This window comes from Danio rerio, chromosome 18 (assembly GCF_052040795.2).
Source record: "Danio rerio strain M-AB ecotype USA chromosome 18, GRCz13ab, whole genome shotgun sequence".
Lineage (NCBI taxonomy): Eukaryota > Metazoa > Chordata > Actinopteri > Cypriniformes > Danionidae > Danio > Danio rerio.
In genome coordinates, this window is record NC_141038.1 from 42,350,715 (window position 1) to 42,373,409 (window position 22,695).

At 38.3% G+C, this 22,695-nt stretch overlaps 1 long non-coding RNA gene across 1 annotated transcript in view; it reads right to left on the reverse strand.

Annotated features, from left to right (window-relative positions):
* Positions 1 to 22,695, reverse strand: part of LOC147839797 (uncharacterized) — a 516,604-nt gene that overhangs the window by 371,669 nt on the left and 122,240 nt on the right. The gene's annotated exons all lie outside the window — the stretch shown is intronic.

Sequence of the window (22,695 nt, forward strand, 5' to 3'; positions counted from 1 at the left end):
TGCTCCATTGTTTGATCTGAATGATGGTTTTAAACTGTGATACTGCGTGACGTACAAAAAGGTATTATGGGCATAATAACCTTCTGGTTTTGCAACACACACATATTGTTATCCCTAAAAAGATAGACTTTTTATCAGTGACACAAATATTACAAAGCCCTGGTTACAAAAGAGTACGGTAACACTGGTTTATGGCATTAAAGAGAGCTGTTTGGTTTCGTAGCCTACTTTAAAATCTCCTGGGATTTTTCCTGTAGACTTTGGATGCATGACAGGAGAGGAAGGGAGAGGCAAAGTATCAAAGGATATCACTTGGTCTTAGACAAAATCTTAAACAAGAAACATTGGAAAAGGGTTGTATTTAATTTGATAACAAGCAATAAATTGTAGTTAAAACATGCACAAATTCAAAATATTGTCCAAAAGGTCTATCAAGCACAGAGAGATAATGCAGAAGAATAAGAACAACAACTACAATTAAACATACCATTGAAACCAGAAGTTTACATTTACTGTATAAAAAGGCACATAACCATTTTTTAAAAAGTCAGATGTTAATGTTTTCTCTTTTAGGTAAGTTAGAAATATCACATTTTTTTCAGTCATGCTTAATAGCAGAATAATGAGAGAGATATTTTTTTTGAGAAATTGTTATAACTCTTCTTGAAAGTCAAGTTTACACACAATAAGATTATTATGCTCTGAAAAAGCTCAGATGATGGTGTCAAGGTTTTGGAAGTTTCTGATTGGCTAATTGACAACATTTGAGTTAATTGGAGGTAGAGATCTGTGCGGGACTAAATTTTGAATCCCGCTCCCTCCCGCACCCGCCAGGTTTTAGCCCGAACCCGATCGCTCCTGCTTATATTAAGCATTTGTTGTCCCGCTGCCCGACCCGCCCCGTTTTCTACCCGCTGCACCCGATCCCGCTAAAGAGGGGGGGGGATAAAACCGAAAATCACCCAGCTATACAGCTAAACACACACACTCACAGCACCATACACACACACAGACAAAGCTCTCTCTCATTCGCGCGCGCACTAACACACACACATAAGCACCAAGCACACACACAGGCAAAGCTCTCTCTCTCTCATTCGCGCGCGCGCACTAACACACACACACACACACACACACATAAGCACCAAGCACACACACAGGCAAAGCTCTCTCTCTCATTCGCGTGCGCACACACACCTTTCATACATGCGTGCCACACATACACACACACACACACACACACAACAACAAACAAGCTAAACACAGCATCGCGCTATTTCATTTACACACATACATACGCATGCTCGCTCGGGAGTCGGGAGCGATATTGCTAGACAGCCCGCTCCCGTCCCAAATTAATCCAGTTACCGACCGCTCCCGCGATTTATTTGGAAATTTATTCCCGCGCCGCAGAAATCTGGTTGGGACCTCTAATTGGAGGCACAACTGTAGAATAGTATTTAAGAAAAACCTCAAACACACTGCTACCTTGTGTGACAACATGGGAAAATCAACAAGCTAGAATCAACAAAAAAATCCAGATTACAATTTGCTAAATTGCACTGGGAAAAAGAATAATTTTTGTCCTGTAACTAAGATTGACCTGTTTGGCCATAATGACCAGTGTTACATTTGGAGGACAAAGGGGAAAGCTTACAAGCCTAGGAACACCATCCCAATTGTGAAGAATGGGGGCGGCAGCATCATGTTGTGGGGCTGTTTTGCTGCAGGAGAGACTGTTTCACAGCATAGATGGCATCATGAAGAAAGAACACTGTGTAGAAAAATTGAAGCAACATCTCAAGACATCAGCCAGGAAATAAAAATTTGGCCACAAATGGTTTTTTTAAACAGACCATGGCCCTAAGCATACTGCCAAATTAGTTAAAATGTGCTTTAAGGAGTTAATGCTTTGGTGTGGCCATCACAAAGCCCTGATATCAATCCTATAGGAATTTTGTGGGCAGAGTTGAAAAAAGCTTGTGTGAGCAAGACAGCCAATAAATCTGACTCGGTTACACCAAGTCTGTCAGGAGGAATGAGCCAAAATTCCTTCAAACTATTGTGAGAAGCTTGTGGAAGGATACCAAAGACATTTGACCAAAGTAATAAAGTTTAAAAGCAAAATACCAAGGAAATATATGTAAACGTTTGACTGTCTAGAAATGAATAAAAAAAAAGAATCCTCTCTTTATTCTGGCATTCAGCAAATGTAAATCATTTTGGTAATCCTAACAGACCTAAAAAAAAAAAAAAAGTTCAGTATGATTTACCATCAGACATTTTTTTTTTTTAAATGGTTATGTTTCTTTTTTAGAGTGTATGTAAACTTCTGGTTTCAACTGTAAATGAGACCCAGAACTAATACACATGCAAAATTTTGTTAAGAAGTTTGCTAGTTCACTTTTTTTTTTTTTTTTGTGGTTCGCTTTCACACTGCTGTTTTTGCAAGCGAACCAGACATTTTAAACAAAACCACACACTTGCTAAAGTCAGCCATTTGTTAGACAGAAAGGTTTGTTTTTGTGACATGCTGTTTGCTGTGCAGCTATCAGCTACACTGGGTTGCGTTTTCCAAACACAGACATAACTTATTGCTGAACTATCATACTACGATGTAGTGATGAGTGTTTCCCAAAACCGTAGTTGCTCTGTCACAGATCTTTAATTTGAACCACACTAGTTGTATTGGAAAATGCCCATAATGATACTCTAAACAGGATGGAGTAACACCTTCTTTAGAGAAAAAAACCATCATTTTTTTGTGCAAATTTTATTGTTTTACACAGACACACATAAAAAAAAAAAAAAAATTTTGATTCTAATTTTGTAACAAACATGCACTTATTTTCGATATTATTTGAAATATGTAATTCAATTAATATGTTTCCGTTACAAATATTATTGAGAATATTCCATATTCTATTGTAAAACATAAAACTATAGCTAACACATGTTCTAACCTCATATATAAATCCTAAAAATTGTTAATAATTGTAATTTACATAAAGTAACTTAATAATAATAAATAAATAATAATAATAATTATTACTATGTTATTGTTTTTTTTTTATTTATTATTAATGTTTTGAAAGTGTATCTTTAGAACTTTGACTCATTCAAAGCACTGCAGAAATGTTCTAACCAACAGGATTATGTCATGTACAATACAGATATATTTCTTAATAAATAACCTAATATAAATTTAAACCATTAACATATGCTATATATTTGTGTTTTCACAAGCTTTGGAGACGTAACATAAATATCGCTTTTAAATAATATGTCATCTATAACTTTCATCATGAGCCACGGCTGTGTTCAAAATGACAAATCTGAAGTTTACAAAATACTTTGAAAGAAAATTACAAGAGAGGTGACTTTAATGTTGTTTTTTTAAATCAATGCAAATTTCAATGTTGGAACCTTCTAAATAAACAGGGCATATGGGGGATAACTGGGAATAGAACACAGCCAGGAACTATGCTTCTAACTACAGCTCTAGAGGTGTAGTTGCAAGCATACAAGTTTGCGACAAAGATTGCGAATGTTCATTGGAAAGATGTATTTGGGAAGCGACAAATCAACAAACTATGTTTGTAACTACGAAACTTGACCTTAGTTGGCTAATGATGGTGTTCACTTGGATACCTTTTCACCTGGGTCTTGGTTCATTTGTACCTCAGAGAGCACTTTGCTGTATTCACAACTGGTCAAAAAAAGAAAAAAAACAACTAAGCGGAAAACAAATTTGAGTGTGATTCAATCAAACCAAACAAGACAGATGTGAATGCACCCATAATAAAGAAGAAACTAAGCAGGTGTGATTTATCAACCAAGGGGAATATCTAAAGATAAGTGGCAGGTGAGGGAAAGGGAACTGGTAATAGAGATAGGGGGACCAGAGTAGTGAAGGCAGCAGGAGGATAGAGCCAGATGTAGACCGAAATAGCAGCAAGGACATAGACCTACAGTAGACTCAAGGGATGAAAAGGCATGGCGGAGATTTTGTTGACAACACCATGGGGACAACTAGCAGAAAAAGAACCAATGGAGATTGAGGCACAGAAGGAGAGCCAATTAGCCAGGGTGACACTGCAGGTAAACAGAAAACAAATTGGAGTTTGATTTAATTAAACCAAACAAGACTTGTGTAAATACACTCATAATCAAGAAAAAAACTGAGCAGGTGTGAGCTTATCATCAACCAAGGAGAATATCAAAATAAATCAGACAGATAAACGGGAAGAAAATGGTAAACCAAAATGATTCCTCAAAAGGTAAGTCCTCAAGTTGATTTGGAGAAGGATAAGCGGTAGGTGAGGAACAGGGAACTGGTAATAGGGACGGGGGAGCAGAGTAGTGAAGGCAGCAGGACGATAGAGCTAGATAGAGACCATTATAGCAACAAAGACAGGCCTACGGTAGACTAAAGGGATGAAGAAGGCAAGGTGGAGATTTTGTTGACAACACCAAGGTGGAGACAACTGACAGAAAAAAAGAGCCAATGGAGGTTGAGGCACAGAAGAAGAGCCAATTAGCCAGGGTGACACTGCAGGTAAACAGAACAAACTTGAGTTTGATTTAATCAAACCAAACAAGACTTGTGTGAATACACTCATGATCAAGAAACAAACTGAGCAGGTGTGAGCTAAATATCAACCAAGGAGAATATCAAAATAAATCAGACAAGTAAACGAGAAGAGAATGGTAAGCCAAAATGAGTCCTAAATAGGTAAGTCCTCAAGTTGATTTGGAGGAGAATACGTGGTAGGTGAGGAACAGGGAACTGGTAATAGGGACAGGGGGAGCAGAGTAGTGATTGCAGCAGGAGGATAGAGCTAGATAGAGACCATTATAGCAACAAGGACATAGGCCTACGGTAGTCTCAAGGGATGAAGAAGGCATGGTGGAGATTTTGTTGACAACTCCATGGAGACAACTGACATAAAGAGAGCCAATGGAGGTTGAGGCACAGAAGGACAGCCAACTAACCAGGGTGACACTGCAGGTAAGCAAAAAAACCAATTTGAGTTTTAAACAATTAAACCAAACAAGACTTGTGTGAATACACTCATGATCAAGAAGAAAACCGAGCAGGTTTGAGCTTATTATCAACCAAAGAGAATATCAAAATAAATCAGACAGGTAAACGGGAAGAGAATGGTAAGTCCTCAAGCTGACCAAGGTAAGGAAGGTAGCAGGATGATAGAGCCAGATAGAGCCCAAAATATAACAACATAGAGGACATAGACCTATAGTGGACTCAAGTGATGAATAAAGCATGGTGGAGATTTTGTTGACAACACCATGAGGAAAACTGGCAGAAAAAGAGCCAATTAGCCAGGGTGACACTGCAGGTACAAGACAGAGCTAAATGAAGCAGAGGTGAACCTGGTAGAGCTGGAAGAAGTAGAGGCCGGCACCCGGGAGACTGGAAACAGAGTGAGTTACTACAAACAAAGGTGGAGAGCAAGGTAAAAAGGCATTTGGTGGAGCCATGGGGATAGAGAGAGGAGGGGAAGCTGGATAATCCAGTTGTAAAGGGGTCTCGATGAACAACCAAATTGAGGTCATAAAGGGGAGTCCAGTGGAGCCAGTAGGATAACAGGCAAATGTTAAGAAGAACTGTCGGGTTGGGGAACCAACATGGGGTTACAGACATCAATGGCTGGAGATTAAGACAGGCTCCTCATGCCAAGATGAATCTGTCAGAGCTAGGTGGATTCACACCCCAGGTTGGAGCAGATTGAGAATGACCCAAGGGGCTGATAAGAGCCACCAGAGTGATAAACGGAGAGTTAGGAAGAGAAAAGGCTGTGTAAGTAAATGCACAAATATAGTCTAAAAACCTTTAATGCATGGAGAACATGTGCATGAGAGTCAGAACAACAAGTACATTTCAACATAAATGAGACTGTACTCATAACTAATCAAGTAATCATGAAAAAACAGAATATGTGTGAGGCTGTGAGCTAATTAACAATTAAGAAGACAACTTGAATAGTCTAATATAAAACAGAACAAGAATGTGACACATGCACTCTGATTATCAAGATAATCATGTAGAATGAGAATGGTAGTAATCCTGTTCCCAGCTTGTATTACCATACTGTACATTCAAATGTGTCTATTGTTAAGACCAGCATTTGTTTTTCATTGATATCCTATCCTCTTATTTTAAATAAACTCTACATCACCTTCACAGGAAAGCACTTTGACTATTGAATAAAAACTGATATATGTAATATTGCCAACAAAAAGAAAATGGATGGCAACTACACTGTTAAAAATGCTGGGTTCCACACAGTCGATTTGTGTTTGAGCACCATTAAGAAATTAAGTTAACTTATAAGTTTATACAAGTTTAAGTGGATTGAACATAAAACAGTTAAGTTGTCAAAAAAAAAAGAACTGTGATGTTTCAGCTCATTTTAAATACAACCTCATTCTGAAAACGTACTGCTATATACATTTCTGGAGAGTACCAAATACGTCCCAGGAGCTCCTTTTTTTTTAGTTTTTGTTTTCGCAAATCCACCAGAGGCCGCTGTGTACACTTTTTCAGATCTCAAATATCTGTCACGAGTGCCATTTGCGCCTGCTGTTCTCACGTAAATCCACAAGAGGCCGCTATTGACTAACTCACTGACTGACTGACCAAGCGACTGATCAGTCTCCTCCATGACCACCACAGCAGCTGCTCAGGATATGGCCTGGTCCAGGATTATGGAAACCTTGGGATTATCTCATCGCTGGTCTTGGATCGAATCAGTGGCGCTGCATAGTCTGAGGGCCTCGGGATGAGTATGCCCAAGTGGAAATTGAGAATAAAGATAATGATTAGGGTTGCTGCTGTTCATAGTGTATATAAACGAGATGCAAAAACCTGAGTGGGGCACATTCATGTATTATACCGCTGAGTGATGCACTGAGTGTATGCTTTATTAAAAAGATAGGTCTTTAATCTAGTTTTGAATTGGGAGAGTGTGTCGGATCCATGGACATTATCAGGAAGGCTATTCCAGAGTTTGGGAGGCATAAATAAGAAGGTTTGACCTCCTTTACCTCCAGACATCCAAAAGCCCTGTGTTTTGAGATCTTAAAGAGTGGGTTGGATTGTAGCGAGAAAGAAGGTTGGCTAGATAAACAGGAGCTAGATTATTTAAAGCTTTATAGGTAAGGAGCAATATTTTAATATCAATATGAAACTTAACAGGCAGCCAGTTTAAGGAGGATAAAATTGGGGTGATATGATCTCATTTTCTAGACCTGGTAGGAACTCTGGCAGCTGCATTTTGTACTAGCTGAAGTTTATGAATAGAGGATACTGGGCAGCCAGCAAACAGAGCATTACAGTAATCCAGCCTAGAAGTCATAAAAGCATGGACTAGTTTTTCTGCATCTGGAATGGATACTTCGTAATTTAGCGATATTTCTCATTTGAAGGAAGGCAGTTTTTGTGACATGGGATATATGATTTTCAAAAGTTAAATTGCTGTCTAATATGACTAGATCTTTTATTTCACGCTAACTCTGTATCCCTCTAATTGCAGGTCGAGTTGTGAGATCTACCGTGTACAGGATTTAGGCCCAATAAGTAACAATTCTGTTTTATCTGAGTTTAAAAGATGAAAGTTGTTGTTTATCCAGTCTTTAACATCTTTAATACACTAAGGTAGCTTAGACAGTTCAGATTTCTCACCAGGTTTAGTTTAAATATATAATTATATATTTATGTAATATAAATAGAAGTGAAGTCATTTCAAAGGAGTAAGGGAAGGTTATGGCATTTGATAAAAGATTATGAGGACAAATACATTTTTACAAATGAATATATTGCACAGACACAAGCACTACTATAAAAAAAAAGAAGAGCACATATACATTTCATGGAGACTTAGAGATAAAAAAAGACACAAAGGTTTCAGAATATTCTTGATGGAGCATATTCCACTTTATCATCTCTGTTTCGGTGGCACATGGAGGACCAGCAGCAATATGACATAAGAATACTGCACTAATATTGAACTGTAAAAGAAAGAAAGAATCAAACTGAGATACTCAAAAGAAAGCCTCATGGAAGGTAATAACCCAAAATCCTTTTCAGATTTAAAGGAAAGGCAGATCTGCTGTGTATTATCCCCTCTCTTCCTCTCCAGAGACAGTATCTTCATTCAGACGAACAGAGGATAATACACTGGCTGAGCAATCCGAGAGACATTAATGTTGTGTCTCCGTTTAGGGCTTCAGACACTGAATCTCAGGACACCAGGCACAGTTTCTGCATGTGCAGAAGAGCTTGAGAATAAGAGGCAGAAACTACTAGAGGCTTGGCCTCAAATCAAGAACTATGTCAGTCCAACAAATAAACACAAGTGTTGTGTAGGTCAGTGATGGGAAGAGTCTGAAATGCTGTGACACTGAAAGTGTCAGTCAGTTACAAGCCAGTACACCAAAGCCTGATTTATACTTATGCACTGAGTGATTGTCATACCCCACAGTGAGTAACCTGCACATAGCTGATGCCGTGGTGAGCATTTATATTTCTGTCTACTGTCTGTGCTACTCTACCAATAATACTTCTGAAACACTAGAAGGCAATGGGGTTTCTATGATCTAATGTGGTATTTTGAATTTACGCTTGAAATGCATGTGATGCCACAGTACTGTAGAGGTAGCTTAATCTCAGATTCATTCAGGGAAGAAAGAGGCAGGAACAGGCAAATCTTAAACAATTTTAAGCAAAAATCCATCCATAGTTCATCTGAGCAACGCAGGCTCATTCTGAAAACGTAACCCAAAAACATTTCTGGGGATCACAAACTATGTACCAGAAGTACGAATGGCTGCATTTCATCTTTTAAAAAAATGCTACATGGCAGTATTACGCTGTTCTTTTTCTTGCTTGCCAGCTGACCTCTTACCTCCATATGGACAGGTTTCCCGCTGTTACCAATTTGACCAGTAGCTCGCCATGTATGTTGGCAGACTTGAGACGTAGAGAGGAGTTGACCACCATGACGGTGGGTAAGATAAAAACAGAAGCCAAAAATTAAAACAAACAAGTAAATAACAGGGTGAGAGTGTGGTAAAATCTGAAAATGTGGTAAAAATCAGGCGAGGGCTTTTCTTTGTCTGGATTGCTTTTTAAAACACTGCGGTTGGGTTTGGGGAAGTGGGTTGGCATGTCTGTCAGTGCTTTTGAAGACACTATTGGTTGGGTTTAGGAAAGGAGAAGGGTGGGTCAGTTGATCTGTCAGTCAGTCTATCAGTCAGTCAGTCGACAACGGCCTCTGGTGGGTTTACGTGTAAACAACAGGTGCGAATGGCACTAAATAGAGATATTTGAGATCTAAAAAAGCATAAATAGTGGCCTCTGGTGGATTTGTGAAAAACAAAAGCTGCAAAAATAAATAAATAAATAAATAAAATCTCCAGAAATGTATATAGCGGTACGCTTTTTTAGAATGAGCCTAGGTTGGCCTTAAAGAACCAACCTGGTGGTTAGTTCCTATAAAAATAAAGGCACAAAATCTGTGCTGGGGCTGTACGTAAAGCAATGGCTGCAAAGAGTACAGCAAGGGGTACATGAGACCAACAATGTGCATTTGATGCAGAAGTATAAATTGTCCTTTATAAACAATTATTTTTAATAGCCAAAATAGTAATAATCATCTTTTTAATCATGCATATGATGCTAACTTTCAATCTCTTTCTCTGGTTTGTCTTTCTGCAGCTAAAAAAAAACTGTATTGTTTTTTCAAAGCCTCATTGTGATAGAGTCATGAACCATTTGTCAGCCTTTTGCTTTCAATACTGGGATATCCCTTTTCTTCTGTGGGGTTTATCTGGCTTAATGAGCTTGCTGAAGGCGCAGTGACTTTATGACTTTGTAATAACAGAAATCTATTGGAGACTTCGTCATTTATTATTGTAAAAAAGACAACTAAAGTATCCCTTTGAAGTTTTCAGGAAAACATCCTTAAAATTCACCATGGACATGGGTGATTACATAAAAAGTAATTGCCAGGTTTGTGAGTATTCTTAAGAACAGATACCGGTTGTCTCTTGGGAATTAATTGCCATCTGAACACATGTTTGAATGCCATGCAGGAGTGTAATTTACTCCATAGGTTTCATTGATGCCGTGCAAGAAAACACAGATGGTTTTGAATCAGACGGGATTAAAATAACACATACGTACCTGGCTTTCACAGCTAAAATCAATCCCATCTGAATAGCACTTAACAACCATCTCCAGATAATAAACAAACATTTTCCTCATGAATTTTCCCCTTGAGTTCAACCCATCGATAGGGACACGGACAGCTGAATTCGTTTTTAGGGTGTGTTTTTACATGTATGTCCTGCACGGGTCCTGCTGGAATAGTATGTTGAGATTGGAAGAGTGTGTGTGATCAGGTGTTTTGTACACTGGGGCCGCCTCCATACCCTGAGACATTCTTCCCACGCTCTGTTTATCAGTCTGCCTCTGTCTTTCTCTCTCTCTGTCTCAGATACATCTGTGGGCAGGGAAGCAAAAATTTTCTCACCCACTTGAGAAGCACACCAATCTTTTACATAACAACTGAAAACCGTGCACAGTTCAGCTGCATGCAGGAGGCAACGTGCGATGTTTGAAGTAGTAGCTAACAAAACATTGCATTCAGAACACATTTTAGTTATGTAATTTGAATTTTAAGTAAAAAAGCATTTCAACATGAGACAAAATGCAAGGACGGGGTGTTTAATCCTGCTCCTGGTTGTCTATAGGAGTTTTCGTCCCAAACATTTTGATATGAAAGTTTGATGAAAATTGAAAAGTTTTTTCGGCACACAAAATGATAACTAAATTAGCTCCTACTTTAAAATCAGATGGAATACATCACTTCAGAATTCCTGGTGACCATGTGTATGCAACCTGGAAAATGGACTTAAGAAAAAATGTATTTCCTAAGGCAGGGGTTCCTAATATTTCAGCCCGTGACCCCTACTATCCTCTGAGGTGGTTAAAATATACAAAGTTTGCATGCAATGGTGCACACATGCCAATAGGCCCAAGTTTATTGTTGTTTCAATTTTGAAGACCACCACTCTGAGACAATCCTCCATGTTCAGTTGTGGCCTGTATGTATTTTTAATGCACATGCGTGTTGAACAGTATCAGAAAGTTTAACCAGGTGCCATAAAATAATCTTCTGCATCTGATGCTATTGCTGTATCTTTATTATTATGTTAACACCTCAGGGGCTGCAAAAATAAATTAAAAGGCTGATGCCTTTTTAATTGCAACCTAAATTGTCCACCTAGCCCCACTTTTGGCAACTGCTTCCTTAAGCAACCCAGGCTCATTCTGAAAACATAGCTCTATATAAACTAGCACCAAATATGTCCCAGGAGGTATGTTTTTTTTTTCTTTGAGAATCCACCAGTGCCAGCTGTGTACACTTTTTGAGATCTCAAATTTCTCTTGCGAGTGCTCATCTTTCTTAAATCCACCAGAAGCTGCTTTCTACTGACTGACTGACTGAGTGATTAACTCCTTCCCCTTCCCTAAACCCAACCAATAGTGTTTTTAAAGTACCGATTGACCTGACCACCCACTTCCCAAAACCCAACCGACAGTGCTTTCAAAACAAATCCAGAAAAAAAGAGTCCCCTGATTTTTACCACATTTGCACCCTGTTATTTACTTCTGTTTTAGTCTTACCCACTTTCTGGAACCGTTATTCATCGGACTTAAACCCCATTGTCGCAGCCAACTCCTCTCTGCATCTTAAGTTTGCCGGTGAGCCACTGGACAAACTGTTAACAGTGAGAAAGCTGTCCATATGGAGTTAAGAGGTCAGCTGGTAAGCACAAAAAGGAATGTGTCAACCTAACTCGAAGTGTTCGTTTTAAAGACGAAATGCAGATATAATTCTGGCTACATAATTCCCAATTTCCAGAAATGTATATAGGGGTACGTTTTTAGAATGCGCCTATGTTGGCCTTAAGGGACCAACCTGATGGTTTGTTCCTACAGAAATAAAGGCACAAAATATATAACTGGGGCTGTACATTTTCAAAAGGTACACTTTTGTACTTTACATCTGCACAGTAATAACTTTAGGATACACTTTTGTACCTTTAAATTTCACATTTGTACCTTTTAAGTACTATGAGGTAAAGATTTGTATCTTTTCACGTATTAATATGTACCTCTAAGAACCTGTTACAGGAACAAAAAAATTACTTTTGAAAAGGTATCTTCCCAGTGACAGGTTTTCTACCTTTATTCCAGAGAGTGTATAACCAAATTCCTATAACTACACTATATGAAATATCCTAATGTTCAGCAGATCTTGAACTGATTGGAGCTTAATAGCAACAAGACTTGGTCAGGTCAAATGTAAACCATACTTAATTATGCACTCTACAAATAGAATTACAAGTACATTACAAGTGCCCTTCACCCAAGAACGAATATTTTCATAAAACTTGGAATCCTGGCAAATTTTGTTTTATTTGAAATTAGTTCAATTAGTTCAATAGAAAGGCTGCTGCCTTACTTTTGTGTATAATTTACTGTATAGAAAAACTTCATCGCCAATTATGTACTGGGTATTTTGCCATCAAAGCCTACTTACTGAATAAGCTTGACAGTCAAAGTGGTATCAAACTGTATTATTCCTGGGAGCAGGAATTCAAACACATTTAGACATTTAGCATGAAGAACATTTTAGCTTCTAAAGGCTGCAAACATTGAAAATATATAGAGAACAGAAAATCTGAAAAACCTCAGTCTCAGTTTTCAAAATTGATGACTACAACCACAGTGTTTAGTCAAAACAGAGGGAGGAAAAAAAATGAAAGAAATAGGAACAGAAAGATCTTCTGCTAAATTTTACTCATTGTTCATATTTGTCTGTTCCAGATGAACTCAGTTGCAGAGCCAGGACTTTCTATTACGCAGTGGTTCCTAATCCAGGTCCTGGAGTCCTCCCAACTTTGCACATTTTGTATGTCTCCCTAATAAAACATATTGGATTACACTCATCAGCTCATTAGAAGGGACTTCGCGATCTCCAAAGGTTGAATCAGATGAGAGAGATTTCCCGAAATATGTGCTGTTGGAGTTATTACAGGACCAGGGTAGGCAATCACCAGTGCCCACTGGTATTTCAGGGCTTTTTCTGTTCCAAACTTCTGCAACAAACTTTAAACTGATTTTGTTTTAGACTTTTATTTGTTCGAAATGACTTTACAGTAGTTCATTCTTCAATAGTAGGCCTTAACGTGTACTATAATCTTTATAATAATGATAACAGCAACATTTCAAAATCCCAATTTTGTTATAATACAGTTGAAGTCAAAATGATTAGAATAGAATTTTTCACAGCATTTCCTATCATTTTATAATATATTATATCATATTTTTTCTTCAAAAATGAGTTTCATTTTTTCAAAACCAGGTAATTCTGACTCCAACTGTACATTAAAGAGTCCCTATTAAGCATTTAAAAAGGTCATATTTTGATTTTGGGGGCGTCAACAACAGTCTAATGTGCATGCAAGGTCAAAAACACTTTAATTTTCGTAAAATATGCATTTATTTATTTTACCTAATTATTCCAACCTCCATATGATTTGTTCAGCAATTCATTTGTTCCCAAACCCCTCCTTAGTGCAATGCTAATCTGCACTGATTGGTCCGATTATCCAGTCTGTTGCGATTGGTCGTCTGTGTTCAGCATGAGACAGAGAGAATCACCCACCATGACTTATCAACAATTTTGAAGTAGTTAGAGTGCAAAGTATATATGTGAGCCCAATGCAGGAGTGCATTAAAGCAATGCAGTTAAACACCAGCATATTGCTCTACTCTTAACCATGACACACATTCAGTATTAATCCACATAATGGCAAAACCTGAACTATTCTGAAACTTGACCGCCGCACATGTGAAGGAACAGCTGACGGTGGTCATAACAACAACAAACGACAGAGGATTGTGAGCTCAGAAACGGGTTTAAATCCATAAAGAATGCAGCACGCCCCGCATTTTCAATGTGGTTTTAGACACAATATCAGAATATAAAGAGTTAACTAGATACAGGCCACGTGGAGTGATTACAAGTAACAAAACACAATTAAATACACATTTTGCAAGCTAGAGAAAACAAGGAGGCAACTATTTTAATCACACTTACACTTGTGAAGTGTAGGAAGAAACTGATCCATGAACTGTGTACTGTAAAGTTACTGTCAAGCTCTGACAAAGTGCCATAAATCAATTCAATTCAATTCAATTCAGCTTTATTTGTATAGCGCTTTTACAATGTAGATTGTGTCAAAGCAGCTTCACATAAATGGTCATAGTAACTGGAACAGTGTGGTTCAGTAACTGGAACAGTGTGGTTCAGGTTTTAGTGTTTAAGTTCAGTTCAGTTCAGTTTAGCTCAGTTCAGTGTGATTTAATCATTACTGAGAGTTCAAACACTGAAGAGCCAATTCATCGATGCGTAGCTCTACCAATCCTGAACCATGCGAGGCAGTGGCGACAGCGGAGAGGGAAAAAAAACTTCACCTGATGGGAGTGAAGAAAAAAAACCTTGAGAGAACCAGACTCAGTTGGGCACGACCATTTTAATTTCTCCGCTGGCCAAAAGTCTTGTGCAGAACTTCATTCGTCGTGGTTTAGGCTGGAAGATGGCCTCAGCGAAGACTCGTCTGTCCCTGGAGCGTCGCTGGAATCAGACTCATCAATAGTCTTTTCTGATCCTTCCTTTAACAAACAGCCGATGAATCCTCCATTGTAAGCGAGTAGATTGCTTTAGCATTCGTCAGAAAAATGAAAGGAACACACAAAGCTGGGCTATAATACTGAGGTATTTTTGCAAAAATAAACTTTAACCACTGACTCTTCACAGCCTTAACTTTGGATAGGGAAAACAACACTAACTTTCCCTCACACTTCAGAGCACAGCACTTTCGCAACATGATTCAACCGGGATCTGCTAAAGTGTTTGTCTTCCTCTTCTTGTTTTTGCTACAGTGGCTTCAATTTTTCTGGGTCTGTGCGTTCATTCACACGGGGCGTCAGCGTCAACGCTTCCCATTCACTTTGAATGGGTGACATCAGGCATTGCCGAACTGCATTGTGGATCCTTCGGCGCCGCTTTCTCACTGCTCGCTGCAGAAGTTGGGACTAGCTCAACTTTTCAAGCGCCGACGGAAGCGTCAGCCAATCAGATCGCTGTATGCCAATACACCAGCTAAACAGTGTTTTATTGCTGACTGAATTCCATCGGCTGACGCTTCTATGACGATCGCTTCTATGACGAGCCCCAATTTAAGACACGCCTTCAGTAATGCGTTGACGCTGAAGCTCCGTGTGAATGGGGCGTTAAGTTCCGAGTTGACGTCACGCCGACACGGTTGAAGATTCGTTACCCCTACGATTCATTTAAACCACTCTGAGTCGACTCTTTTATGGTTAAATCAATAGTTTTAAACAGTGCACTTTCAGATTTAAACATCAGCTGGATGTTTTCATTCTCTTAGAGCTGTGTTATACACTGCATGGAAGGTAATTTTCAAAAACCCATAATAGCGACTTTTTAAATTTCTTTTTTGATGTGACATTAGCCTCTTTCACACAGTGAAACTGGTAAATATTCAGAAAATTTCCAGAACAACTTTACAGATGAATTCAAAAAAGCTCTGTTCACACAAGTGAGGACGTTAAGGATTTTTTTCCGGAAAAAAGACTATTCACACATCCATTCCAAAATACAGGTAAATTCTGACATTATTAACCAGAAATGAGCTCTAAGTGGCAGCGCTTGTATTTGTAAACATTTGACTACAATACAAACTCTGTGGATGGAGAAGTGTTGTGAACAACTTCGATGAAACCATATAGAGGAACAATTTCGCATGTCGAGATGTACATAAAATGCGTGTGTGCTCAGCGCACATGCGTCAAAGCTTAAAGGTACAACAAACAGCTTATCATAAGCATTTTATCGATGATTTTTTACACAGTTGGCATTAAGAAGGAACATAGAAAAGTTATCTGACTAACATCTAACAGCTAAATGTGCCTGGAAAAATATTCAGAGGCTTTCATTTTCATAAACCATGTGGACGTGAATGCGTCTGACTGGTTAGATGGCTGGAGTAGACATCTCATGTAAGATCGTTCTAGACGTGAACGTGCCGTTTCTGACAATATTCCTTTTGCACTCACACAGCACAGCATTCCGGCAAATACTGGTAATCTGACAACTTCTCTTTTCGCAAAATATCCAGAACAAATTTATGTTTTCATTCAGTTCATTAAGTTTTTTCATTAAAGTTTAAATTTAATTTTCCAGAAAGGTCTGTATGTGTGAAAGGGGCTCTTGTCTACAAACCATGAGTGTTCATGGGTCATAAAACTGAGAACAATATCATTTTAAAAAGATGTTTTTTAATTTAAATTCTCACTGTAATGTAAGATTTTATGACACAAAATACATATAAATATTAATTATATCAAATATCAAACCCTCACATGACCCTGGACCACAGAAATTTAACAGTTTCCAAAAAATGTATACTAGGAGTCAAAATCATAGATTTTTCTTTTATGCCAAAAGCATTAAAATTATAAATAAAGGTCACGTTTGGTCAATTTTCTTCCATAAATATAAAAAATAAAAATACAATAGTATTGTACCCTAATTAAATGCTTAGTTTTATAATTAAAAACTCTTCTACTTTTCATTACTATAGCTAATTCAGTACTATGAGTATGGCTTGCCTTTATTCAGAAAGGAAAGTAAAGATACCAAAAAGAAAACAGTGGTAAACCCCAGAACAATTTATATTGATATATCTCACCCACATTTAAGTGCAGCGTGTACTGAAGGCGTGCCTGTGCCACCCACCAGGTTACATCTTTGACCTCAACATTTTATTTGTTGGCATATCTTTCTTTATCATTGCTGGTGTGTCTGTAAAACCATAGTTTCTCTGTACTGTCTAGCACAGCTGTCTGTCTCAGTTTCTTACAGAGAATCATTGTAATCACATGTAGTTTTGCTAATCTCACACTTAATTCAGTGGTATGCATCTGACGGAGGTTTTGCGTATATGTACACATGATATATTGCGTGTATTACATATACTAACAGGGATAGAATGACCTCTTATTACCTATTAACCTATTTTTTCTGATCCTAGATCTTTTGCTTTTGTCAAAACAACCTATGCATTTACTTTTTTATGCACTGTGTGTTTTAATTTAGCAATCTTTTGGTTGAAAAAAACAACTATTATAAACCATCTAAAAACAAAAGAATAGTAGCCATGCTAGTTTTATCTAGCAACTAGTTTATATATGATCCGCACATACAGTACTATACAGTGTGGGTTGTAATGGACCTGAGCTTTAGTTTAGTCATAGTCCATTGCTGACCAGTTACATAATACATATAATAAAAAGATGATATTTTAAGGACTTAAGGAGTAACACACACACACACAAAAAAACACCACTGCACACAGTCACGCAACACACCCACTAAAATGTTTCTGAAAAAATGCACAGAACATTAAGAAATATTAGCTTTATCTGAATAGATACTATGTTTGGAATGGAATGATGACTGTATACTGCACAGAATACACTGAATATTTAAGAAAAAGCATATGTGAAGTGTTATGTTGACCTTTTTTTTGTTTGGTTCTCTTAGGCCCCGTTTACACTACCAGTTAAATGTGACCCAATCCTGATTTTTTGCTCATATGTGACATTGGAATCTTTTTGGTTTGAGACTTGAGACGTCTCAATTACTTCCATTCAGTTTGGATGATAAAAACAGCTCTTTCTGCTGCTTGATGCTGCAAACCGATGTTTTCTTATTATATTACTTTGTCTTTTTAGTCATATACATGCTTGTAGAGTAAGTAGTTTGACCGTTTTCTGCTCTTTATTATCCACAGTCATTTCTCCCATAGGCAACTGAATTAAAAGTTCATTGAAGAATAAAGTCAATTTATTGCCCAAAGTTTGTTCTGGGATTTATCTGATATTGTTTGTATTTTGCCCACTGTTATGACCAACCCCTCAAGTGGATTATCTTCTTTTACTTTGTATGTTAAAGGTCCTGTGAAGTGCTTTGAAATGTGCATTTTTATTCAATGTTTGATGTAATCTCAACCGAAACGTGAAGAAAGGGTGGTACATAGTGTAGCCCCTTTTTGAAAACAGGATTTTGTTTTATCACCACTCTGTAAGTGAGAGTGATTGAGCTCAAGCGCATCAAATGAAAAGCAAATGAGAAGCGTCTTGAAGGGGGCGGGGCATGTCAGATACTAGAGCGCATTTGATTGGTTATGATTTGATGAAAACCGTTGATCTTCTTGGGTGGAAATGACAAACTACAAGCTTTACATGTTTTGTATCAGTTTTATATCTTCTAAGCGCAAATATTGTCACTGTGTCATTCTGATTATGTACCCCTATATACATTTAAAGAGAGGGGCAAATATGTCCCAGGTGGTAAATTTTTTGGAGTTTTTGTTTTCGCGAATCCATTAGAGGCCGCTGAGTACGCTTTTTCAAATCTTAAATTTCTCTTCCGATTGCCATTTCCGCCTGCTGTTCTCACGTGAATCAACCAAAGACTGCTGTTGACTGACTGACCAATCGACTGATTCCCCCCAGCCTCCCTTCTCCCTAACCCAACCAATAGTGTTTTAAAAAGCACAGATTGACTCACTCACCCACTTCCCTAAGCCCAACCACAGTGTTTAAAAAGCAATGCAGAAAAAGAATAGGACCTCACCTGATTTTTACCACGTTTTTAGATTTTACCACATTTTCACACTGTTATTTACTTTTGAATTTTTTTTTTTTTTTTTTGCGTCCATTTCACTGGCTTATGGATATCTTAAATACCAGCAATACTGATACTAACATCTATAAATCTTAATTTTCTGGGACCTTTAAAGTAATTGCTGCACATAGAACTGCTTTGCTTCTCATCGTAGTCTTCTCTGACCTGCTATGATACGCATATTACAATTTTAAAAATGAATATAAATAGATATTCATGTAGTGTGTGCTGTTTCATATTATTCCTGAGTGTATACTCCTGGAATAAAAAGTTGAAATACAATGTACATTGTTTAGAATTTTATGTGAAAAGATTAGGCGAACCACAGAGCACTTATAGAGGTATCCATAATTCTGGACCAGGCCGTATCCAGATGCTGTGTCGGTCTTGGAGGAGCGGAGAGCATGAGACTCCTGAGAGACCACAGTGACAGACGATTCGCATTGATCCCGTGGGCAGGCTGAACACCTGCCAGTGACCCTCTCACACTTGTAGCTTCTTCCGGCACCTAGACTTCAGCTCTGCACAAGACGTTTAGCCAGAGGAGAAATGGTCGTGCCCAACTGAGCCTGGATTCTCTCAAGGTTTTATTTTTCTTCACTTTCGTCAGTTGGTGAAGTTTTGTTCCTCGCCACTGTCGACACTGGCTTGATTGGTTTGGGACATCAATGGATTTGCTCTTCAGTGTTTGGACGTTCAGAAGTGAAATTTAAACTACACTGAACTAAACTGAATTTCAACTCTGTAATTTGACTGAAGCAGTTTTATTTTATACTAGAACTTCTATGTTAAGCTGCTTTGATAATCTACATTGTAAAACACTATATAAGTAAATATAAATATAGGTAATATTAAATTTTAGTATGAACATAGGCAGAAAGACCATATATATATATATATATGTATATATATATATATATATATAGGCATCATTCATGCTCTATAATGAGTATTAATAGATAGGACCTTGCACTGAACAGGCACAATATGCCAATGACCTCTGTGAAATGAACGAGTTGTCAGGTGTCATTTAGGAGAAAGATCCATTTGTTGGTGGAAACTCAATAGAGCGGGATGGAGAAAAGCTATTTATTCCTGCTCTATATGAAGCAACATCAAAGAGAGAGAATGAAAAGTAGAGAGACACGAGGGCTTTAAAAGCCAGCGTCTATTTATAACGGCTCTGGTGTTTGCTTGGAAGGTTTGCTCCATAAGGACAGACAGACAGGCAGAGAGAGACAGATACTGAGGGGGAGGCTAAATGGCAGATGGTGTAAAACCGAAATGGCAAGAGTGAAAGAGCATCAAGTGTAAAGGGTTAATTTGAGCAGCAGCATTTGGTGCATTAGTACATCCAACATTTCAGATTGTGTCTTGATAAATATACATCTTGAGTGTCTGATCATAGAGATATGAACCTACACGGCATTTAAAACACAGTGGGTCAACAAGCACTTCATTGTTAAACTATAACGAAAGACATTTAACTAAGAGTTGTATATTATTTAAAGTCTTGACCAAATGGTAAATAAGAGTTAGAGTTTATCCCATTTGTGACCAGGGCCAGATAAAAACATAGTGGGCCCTGGGGCTATAGCAAACCATGGTTCAGTTAGACTTAAATCGTGTATTTTCTTGAGATAGATTGTCCACAATGATGGACATTTTGATAACTGTTTTATAGGCTATTTGATATGTTTGCACACTGCCCTGGCTATATTATTTGAGGGAAACTTTGCACGGACACGTGGCCAAGATATCGCTTCAGTTATGAGTTTATTCTGCATGATTCCGCCCATCAAGGCCTGTCTTACTGCACATTAATAACGGATTTTATAACTGCTTGAATTATATTTTTTGGTCGGCAGTGCATTAGATTAGTTTACCTTTGACTGGACCGTTCTTGATGTAGAGCTGAAATGCGGAACTGTCCTGGGAAATGATGGCCATTTCCCTTTAGGGAAAAAAATTGGACATCTGGTCACCCTTACTGGGGACTAAACAAGACTATTCAAAACTCTTCAATCCATAGTTTAGTGGTGTCAATGTTTTTTAACAGCAGCAAGCCGAATGGAATTCTTTACGTCAGTGGTCACCAAACTTGTTCCTGGAGGTCCGGTGTCCAGCAGATTTTAGCTCCAACCCTAATCAAACACACCCTAACAAACTAATCAAGGTCTTAGGTATACTTGAAACATCCAGGCAGGTGTGTTGAGGTAAGTTGGAGCTAAACCCTGCAAAGACACCTGCCCTCCAGGTGACCCCTGCTTTGCGTTTTTTGACATGCAACGCAAAGAGACGTTTCTCACGTCATAGTGCAAATTTATCCTTCAGCCAATCAAGGGTCCCCTCCTTTCGCAGACCCTGGGGCTTCAGCCCCACCTAGCCCTTTTTTTAATCTGGCCCTGTTTGTGATTAGCTGTCCTCACTGCTAGACAGTAAAGGGAAAGTTCTGGTCATAGTTTTTCTTAAAGTAACTAACTGAAATTGTCATTTTGAATAAAATCAGTCCAAAAGAAAGTTGGTTTTGGCAGTTTGAAACAGCTCACCATACCAAACTTTGGGTCTAACCAAACTAGGGGAAGTTTGTTTAGGCTCCTAAACACCTTTGAGCTACCACTGGTCAGCAATGACTGTGAAATTGGTGGTTGTGCTCTGAAACTCTGCTTTTTATGAGGTAAGATTATTTTTTTTTATTGCATAACTACAAAGGTCAGACAGGAGAGCAACATCCAACACAATAACATCAAGTTAGCAATATAGACTAGAGAGTGGACTGTAGGAGCAACAAATAATAACTTGACTTGTAGTTGATCATTTGGAAAAGTGGCAGAAGGTAGATTTTTCTGATGATTCTGCCTATCCAGGCCTCTATTGCACATTAATAACGGATTTTATTACTGTTTGAATTTTAATTAATGATGCAATAGGTTTGCCACCATTAACTGGACAATTCTCGCGGTAGAACCAAAATGCGGAACTGTCCTGGGGACTAAGGGCCTTTACTGGGAAAAAACGGGGCATCTGGTTGCACTTACTGGAGACTAAACAAGGCTATTAAAAACTTTGATTGAGCGACAGCCACTCTGATTCATAGTTTAGAGGCGTCACTGTTTTAGAACAACAGCAAGCCGAAAGAAATTCTTTATGTTAATGGCATGCAACGCAAAGAGGCGTTTTCCACGTCATGGGGCAAATGAAATCTTTAGCCAATCAAGGGCCCCCTCCTTTTGTGGACCCTGGGGCTGAAGCCCCACCTAGCCCTTATGTTAATCTGACCCTGCTGGTGACTAGCTGTCCTCACTGAACAAAGATAGTTTTAGCAAAACAGAAACAGTTCAAACCAGCTCACCTAAGCTAACTTTAGGAGAAGTTCATTTAGGCTCCTAAACACCTTTGAGCTACTACTGGTCGGTAATGACTGCGCAATCGGTGGTGTTCTGAAACTCTGTTTTCCATGAGGTAAGATTTTTATCTCATAACTACAGATGTCAGACAGGAGGGCAACATCCTACACAATAACATCAAGTTAGCAACATGAATAGACTGGAGAGTGGAGTAGCGGAGCTGGTACAGATGTATTTGCACCTGTACGATTGCACACAGAGAGATTTCAAAGGCTCGGGGTCACATTGCCAGGCAGTTTAGGCAGTTATGTGTTTAAGTCAATGAAAATCTAATTACTTCAACAAAACACATCTGAGAGATGATAGCGCTAATCCATTTAGATCTTTAATGGTAGAAAAAAATATTTTAAAAAATTTATATGGAATCGGCTATTTTTTAGTTAAAAACATGCAATCGACTATCAGACAGTTTTTGG